The following is an 8,485-nucleotide window of genomic DNA, read 5'->3' as shown; positions in this document are numbered from 1 at the left end:
TCCAAAAGAATGTTTATTCCCTTTTCTGGCCTCTTCAGGTTTAAGATTTGATATTCAAAAAATTTGCCACCATTTAACTATGACAATATTTATTGGAAGTCACAAATTCAGAAAACATATTTCCTTTTCACAAAATCTCTGGACTTCTTAAACTTCTATCTGAAATGATATGCTGTTTCTAGCAATCTGAAAGCAGTCCTTTGATTTTCCTGTCTTCTGGGACTATTGAAAATAAAGTTTCTTTTCATAACAAATTCTGTAGATTTCAAAGCTACAATAGATTTACATCTGTGCAACTGAAAGCCAAATTTAGCTTTACATTTGTCATTACTTACTGAGTTCATGAGTGGCCCAGCTAATGTGATCCATGATTTATGACACAAAATACTGTTGTACCTAGCCAAATATTCAGAATGCTTTGAAGTTATTGCCGGGCTGAACAAAGGGCAGGAACATTTCATCCAAACCCAGATACCATTCTCTGCCAAAGGGAAGAAAATAAATGCATTTTTTTTCCTTTTTCCTAATAATGGGTGCTTTTCCATCACCTTCAAGCCTGCAAGTTAGCTGTGACTATGTGAATGAGCTCCTCTATGAAATACACTTTTGCATTATTTACCACCCTCCACAATTTCCCTCCTGAAAGAGCAGTGCTCGTGGATCAAATTAAAAATTGTTCTCACAATCTGCTCTGCTCAGCTACATTCCTCCATGGCCAGGGTAACTCCTCAGCAGGCTTCTCCCTGCCCTGGGTGCCCTGGCACTTTGTAGCAGTGGGAAGTCGTGGAACAAGACATAAATGATCCCAGCAATTTTCAATGCAGCATTGTCATCTCCCTAGGTACAGCACCCTGGAACAGACTCCATCATCCAAAGTAATGGAAATGGTCCTCTGGGAAATGCTTTTAAAAAAATCTGTGTGGTCTCTCATTCTGCACTTTTGATTCTCTGGAGGGGCAAATATATTATTAATTATTAATGATGAGAAAGATATACTATTACTGAGGCTCTCTGCCTTAATTTCATGTCTTCTTTCTGGTGTGAGTTCATCCTTATTTGTCTCACTCCAGTAACAGAAATTTAAGGAGAATATACACAAAAGAGGTCAATGATTCTTTGTTCTCTGTTCAGTTCTGTGCTGCACTTCCCTCTTGACAAACAAAGTCTTTACAAACCTGATACCATTCCCTGTTGCCAGTTTGTGCTTTTAGGTGTCAGTGATGTGACTGGTACAAACTGATACAGATGTTTCAGCAGAAATGTATGAAAATCCCTTCATTCCCATTCTGCTGGATTCTTCTCTGTGCTCCCTTGCATTAGGCAGTGGTTTTTCCTGCCAGTCTGACTGTTTGCTATGCAGAGCAGGGCTACATCTGCAGATTTAGCTTTGAAGTTGTTGTTCTGGGCAGCTAGAAACAACCAGGTTCTCTTGAGGTCCTGATGGCTTATATGTTATTTCAACAAGTTTTGTGTCATCTTTGCTCCTAAAAAGGATTAGGTTTAAAAAAATGTGTTTGTAGGATGAAGTCACTATTCTTTTTTTTATTACAAAGTAGAAAACAAGCCAAGCAACATTTTAAATTTTTTTAAAAAATCATTCTCATATTTTTTTAAATTTTTTTTTCAATTTATAAGACATAAATTCTGTCAGTTTTCAAAGCTCAAAAAATAGTCTTTCATATAAATATTATAAGGGAGCATAAATTACATTTTGTTTTGACTGAGTACTTAGTATAAAGTACAGATGTTGTAAATCTATTTATTAGGGTGAACTAAACATGGCATAAACTGAAAGACTGGATTCATATTATTAAAGTCCAACAAACAAGAATTCTTTCCTACCTCCATTTATGCTGTTTTCTAGGAAGCAGAAATAAAATCCCTTTTCATACAGTTCTCATTCTTCACTCTCCCAATCTCTTCTTAAAAAGCTTATCAGTGTTTCAGAGAAATCATTGAAAAAAGGAGTCCTTGGAAATCTAAGAGGAGATTTATTCCAGGAAAAGATAAGTTGCCCCCAGGTCTAGGCACCACATTTCCACAGGTTTTAAGAAAACCCACAGGTAGTCTGACCATATCAGTAAACTTCCACATCCCTTAGACAGAAGCATCCTTTTAAAGAAGTTCACAATGTTGTCAACTTCTCAAAAGGGGGGAGGTTTGTACTTTTTGATTTAGCGTGGTCTTTTTAAAATCCCCTTCCATTTCCCTGCCTTATGAACAATCTCAGGAGGGATGTCTGGTGTGAAGCTGAAGATCTACATACAGAGGACTTGCATAGGTTTTACAGATGACATTTCATGTCCTTCTCAGTCTGTAGGATTTTGCAGGTGCATTGTTCTGTGCACCTGTAGCTGTCAGCACCTCTTCACGTAGTATTCAAGTGAATGAGCAATAAATAATCCCATTGTTTTCAGAGACACTCTGGTCCCAAACTCTCAGGAGTCTCAGACCTCCATTGTAGTGGAGAAGCAGGTGGACTCAGAACCCTGCAGGGTAATCAGTCAATGAACTGCAGGCCAAGGGTGCACTAAAGATGAAGGCTGGAAGCAGGACCAAAAGGTTCCTCCTCTTTCTCAGAATTTGACAAGTAGGACTGGAATCTTCTGGAAGAGGTTTGCAGTGCTGAAACTAGAAGGTCAGACAACAGTTGAGGTGGGCAAAGATCCTTCTGGGATGGGGGGGCCTCCTAAAACAGCACCACCTGTTCTGGGCACCATGACCTCCCTGTTAAGAGGAACAGAAGGGGAGTTGTGATAGCAAACTACCTCTAAGGGGAATGTAGGGCCTGATATGCAGACCAGACCCAACTCACAAGAAAGTCTGCTGTCTCTAGGGGCTCGGATAAGGGACAATTACTGAAAAACTGCAAGTTTAGTAAGGTCCTCTGATAACTGTCCTCTATTGGTTGTTTAAACTGTTTAAACTGAGGCAGAGATCAAATAAAAAAGAAAAGTCAGAGGGCTACCAAAAAATAATTCAGGGCTCTGGAATGATTGGGAAGGGGATCTGGACCAAAGGTAGCGATTTACTCACTTCTGGTAAAAAGGAATAATACTGATGGAAATAGGCAGATCCATCAGGTCAGTGCATGGCTCCAAGGTTCGTGTTGGCAGAAAAATTTTGCATTTTTTGACCATAGGATGATCTACTCAACACCTGGTCTACTGACACCTGACAGGAAGCACCAATATTAGAAGGGGAAAAGAGCTCTAGCACAGGAGCTGGCTACTGACAGAGGTTTAAACCAGCCTGGAAGGGGGAAAGGGACAAAGCCAGGCTGGCCAGTGATGAGTGATGGGATGGGGTGTCAGTACTTGGGGAAAGGAACACCAACAGGATCCCTCAATCTGCCTCAGGAGGTGTTGGCTACAATGCACCACACCTGAAATGTGTCCACACTAAAGCACCCAGCAAGAGGGACAAACAAGGGAATCCAGGCTTTGGCCCAGTCCCAGAGATTTGACATCTCTGGCAGAAGTGAAACCTGGTGGGATGGATCCTGTGCCTGGAGTGCCCTGTTGGATGGTTCCAGGCTCCTCAGGAGGGACAGGCAGGGCAGGAGAGCTGCAGGGGTGGCACTCTATGGAATAGAAGGGGCAGAATGTGTGGAGCTCACAGCTGCCAATGGCACAGCTGAGAACCTCTGGGTAAGAATCAAGGGACAAACAAATAATGCAGATGCCATCGTGGGAGTTCACTACAGACCTCCTGGACAGGACAATGATGAATTATTCTTTGAGGAACTAAGAGACACCTCCAAGTCAACTGCCCTTGTCCTTATGGGAGACTTCAACTTGCCAGAAATTAACTGGGAACATCACACAGCTGGTACAGCCTGGGCCAGAAGATTCCTAAAAACCTGAGTGACAACTTTATGGAACAGGTCCTAAGGGAGCCAGCTCAGACAGATGCCCTCCTTGATCTCCTGATTGTCAAAAGTTTGGATTTCATCAGTGGAGATTGGCAGCTGTCTTGGCCATGGCGACCACAAAGAAATTGAGTTTAAATTGAGTTTGAAATCTTGTTAAGAGGAGGAGAAGTACCAAAACCTGAACTTTGCATATGAGGAGAGCAGACTTCAGGCTGCTCAAGGAACCAGTAAGCAAGGTGTCCTGGAAAAAATTTCTTGCAGATGCTGGGATTCCATCAGTGCTAGCCACTTTTTAAACATCACCTGCTGAGGGCACAGGGGCAGCCAATTGTTAGAAGTCATGCAGGGAAGAGGAGGGGAGAGGAGACACTCATCTCTTCTCTGTGGTGACAAGTGACAGAAACCGAGGGAATGGTCTGAAGCTGAGTCTGGGGAGGTTTAGGTTGGTTATAAGGAAAATGTTTTTCGCCCAGAGGGTGGTTGGGCACTGGAACAGCTCCCCAGGGAAGTGGTCACAGCATCAAGCCTGACAGGATTCAAGAAATTTTTGGCTAATGCTCTCAGTCACATGGTCCTGTGCAGGAGCTGGACTCAATGATCCTTGTGGGTCCCTTCCAACTCGGCATATTCTGTGTGATTCTGTGTGAGAGGGTTCCTGAAGGATTCACTGCGGCTTCTCCATGGCAATCAGCACAGATTAGCTACTGGAGTCATTCACCTTACAAACTATTTACTGCCTGAGAAAATTCTCTTACCTCCCACCCAAGTGGTTCAGAAGTGTACTTTTCACATGTCTGCAATCTCTCAAAGACACCTTTTGGAGCTTTAAGATGTGAAACACCCATTCCTATCCTACCCCACATTCCTTGTTCTCTAACAGGTCCTTGAAAACAATTGCAAGGATCTAGCAGGTCAACTTCCTTCTCATCCTGAGCTGAAATAACCTCTCCTTATCCTCTGGAGAAATGGGAAATTTACACCTCTTTAGAAGACTTCATTTAGTATTTTCACTTGTTAAAACTTTTAGAATAACTTTCTACGTGGACCTGCAACAGTCACCTGGTCTTTTAGAGAGAGAAGTTTTAGATACTTTAATTGAATTCATGTACCTTGGGAATTATTACTCTTCCCTGGTCAAAATAAGTAATTTTTCAGAGACCTCCCCATTTCAGCTCTACTTATAGACAATCCAGAATTCAGAGAAATCAACACTTGCCTTTAGACCCAGTCCAATCTGGAAACAAAAAAAAAAAAAAAATTATTTTACTCTGATGCAGAAGCAAGGAAGAACTCTGACATTCCAACCTAAGTATATATACTGCTTTCTTTTTCAAGGAATAAAGTCTTTGGTACAAAAGTCCATAAGGCCAAAAGATTTCAGAGGGAGGAGAAGGCTATAGCTTATTATATATTCTACTTTTATCTACTATGTGTTCCTGCTTGGCAAAGCCCTGACAAAATAAATTCCACTGAAAGATTACTACACCTAAGAGAATTCACCTAGGCTTGGAACCACAGCAAACTGCTCCAGGGATGCACTTTAAATGTATTAGATTTCTCTTTGCAAAAAGATTATTTTCTTCTTCTATTATTAATTGCAGCATTATGTCCTTTCCCAAAGTGATATTTTTGCCATATGCTGTCCCTCTTTTATATCAATTTTGCTACCTCCTGTGACAGCAATGTGTCTTGCAGCAAATGTTAAATTTGTTATGCCAGAAGGCATGACAAATATGACACAATGAGTACTTACATGCTACCGGATAACAAAATTATTTTATTTAAAACATTATTTTACACTGTAACTCTTCTTTGCAAAACGATTTTCTCACAAAATTTGCCAATGTTTTCTACCACAAGGAACTTTCCTAAATTTTAACCACTCTGTCTCCAAATGAAGCAGGACTAATTGGAGCAGACCATGAGCTAACCTTTCCTTTTCCTGCACACCACCAGAGCAGCACAGGCTCATTTCTTGTCCTGGCCATCCCCTTCTGCTTCCCTGCTGCTCACTCCCAGAGTGTCCCTGGCATGGCAGGGCCCTCACACAGGAATGACAGGGGCTGCAGAGCTGTGGAGAGCGTGGGCAGTGGGGCTTCTCCTCTGGGTCCCAGCTCAGCCATTGCATTATTTAGCTTTAAAGAAAAACAAAAACCTTCTTCGCCCTTCTGAGAAATAAGGCATACTAGATTTGAAGGAGGTATTGTGTTGAGACCTGAAGCCTCAGACACCTGTGGGTGTCAGGGACACTCAGGGAGGAGCTTGGCACTTCCCAGGAAAGCAAAGGAGAGCAGGGCACGGATCCGACCTAGAGCTTCAGTCACTGACACAGATGTGGAGCTCTGGTGGACACTTGGGCTTTGTGGGGTCACTCAGAGAACTGCAGCTGTTTCAGACCAAAGCACCTCCTGGTGCCAGCACTCGGTGAATCATACCAAGATTATTGTGGAATCAGTAACAGGGAGAAAGGAGAGAAATTAGAAGCATGGAAGATTATTTAAATGTTAGAGATAATGAACTCAGCAGGGCCTGACAAAATGCCCCCCTGTGAGTACTCACAGCAGTAGCCAGAGCGGTCTCAGAAATTTTAGCACTGATTTCTGAATGTGTTTAGAAGACAATGAGATCCCAAAGGATGGTGAGAGGACAAAGAGAAAATCCTTTTCAAAGAGGAAAAAGGTCTATCTAAGAAATTAAATACTATTCAACCTAACTTCTGTACCTCAAAGAGTACTGGAATAAATGATTAAGTAATCTATCCATTTGTTAACACAAGAGGGTAATAAGAATAATTTAATTTTCAAAAAAAATGAGCTCAACACAATTTCTTTCTTTGATAAAATTATTGGCTAAGTGGATGAGTAGGAAGCATGAAAATGTCTTGTCTTTATTATGGCTTTTGACAGTGACCAACAAGACACCCCCATAATCAAACAGGAGAAATATGTTCTAGATAAAATTGCTGTACAGAAGGTTGAATAAAAAATAGTTCAAAGTCTGTTTTCAACCAAAAGGAGATTAACAGATTCTTAGAGAGATATGTCCTATATCTTAAAGTCTTCAATATTTCCATTAAAGTGAAATATTATACAGAGAATATATAAGGGGGAAAAAAAGATAACACCAAATAGAAAGCTCTCTGGATAAGAGACATAAAATAAAAAATTATCTTAACAGCTTCAATAAATCATCTGAGAGAAAGAAGCGGATATCTGCTGTGTTACTTATGATGTAAATCACATGAGAAGGAAAAACACTGAATTCATAAACACAAAATATGGAGTAAAATTTAAAAGATACATCAGGAAAGGATTATAAATATACTGCAAATCACACTGACACTTCAAAAGAACATGTTTCTAGCCTATACAAAAGGTGTTTATAGTTTAATCATTTTAGTATGTCTGTGACTATATGTCTATTACATATATTGAGCAATGCCTCTCTTGTTAAACATTGCCCATGAACACAGAAAATTCATGGGCAAGTTAAAAACTTAAAATATTTCAGGGATTCTAAAAAAATCTGAAGTAGAGGAGGTGGTTCATCAACAAGAAAGAAATTCACTGTGGATTCCATCTTCACATCACAAAAATGTTGATATGAAACCCACTGGGATACATTATTTGCTATGGGCCTGGAAAGAAGGAATTACTACAGATTGAGAAACATCCGTGTTTGGATATATTTGAAGTTTATAGAATCCTTGAAATTATTTTAATCAGAGATTTTGGATCAAGGAGTATGGCTACCCTCATGTTGGAGATTACTTTGCAACCAAACCTCACTAAAAATTCATGTATGGTGAATTGAAAAGGTGACATTAGCCACCACTGAGTAGTGTGGAAATCACATCATCACTGAAACTGCTCCACAAACTGATCTTCTCTAGCTCTGTGGTTCTCCACCCTTCTGTTCCTCACACTGAGATCTTTCTAGTAAAATTCAAAATAATCCAAGAGTAAAATACTTCTTTACATTCCTTCTAGAGATGAAGTGTCATGGAAGTTAACACTATTATTCCAAACAGTTCTTCTAGTGGAAAACTCAAATGATTGTTCTGAAAAAAAGAGAGAATTTAAAAAGAGAGGATTTCAATTTTCTCACTTGATTTTAAAGTAATGTGTATTTAAAAAAAAAAAATGAAGACACGAAAAATGTCTTTTTTTATATTTGGAAAATCAGGGACAGTAGTTAAGAAGCAGCAAAATTAAAGATATCTGTTCATAGGCACCTTGCTGCAGTTAAATAGTTTAAACAACTCTTTGGGATAATCTCCTGAGAGGGAAGATATGTCAAGACAATTTAACAGCACTCCATTGCAATTTGACACATTCCTTATTTTAAAAGCTAGTGTAGATTTAAGAATATATTTCATGTTCCCTAGCTCCAGTGGAAGCAGAAGTCTTCCTCTGTTGACTTCCTAAATGCATTAAATTCTCTTCTAAAATGAAGATTCAGCACATCACTGCAGCCCTCTATAACCAAAAGGTTTTCATCAGGTGCACATACCAAAACAGCTACAACATTTCGTTATGTTATAAGAAACTTAATTTTAAAAAGAGATTCAGGTACAGTTAAATTTGTAGTCCTTTATTAGCACCACGAGCA

This window comes from Melozone crissalis, unplaced genomic scaffold (assembly GCF_028551555.1).
Source record: "Melozone crissalis strain CALT ecotype California unplaced genomic scaffold, PUWL_Pcris_2 ptg000016l_1, whole genome shotgun sequence".
Taxonomy (NCBI): Eukaryota; Metazoa; Chordata; class Aves; order Passeriformes; family Passerellidae; genus Melozone; species Melozone crissalis.
This window is presented reverse-complemented; position numbering follows the sequence as displayed.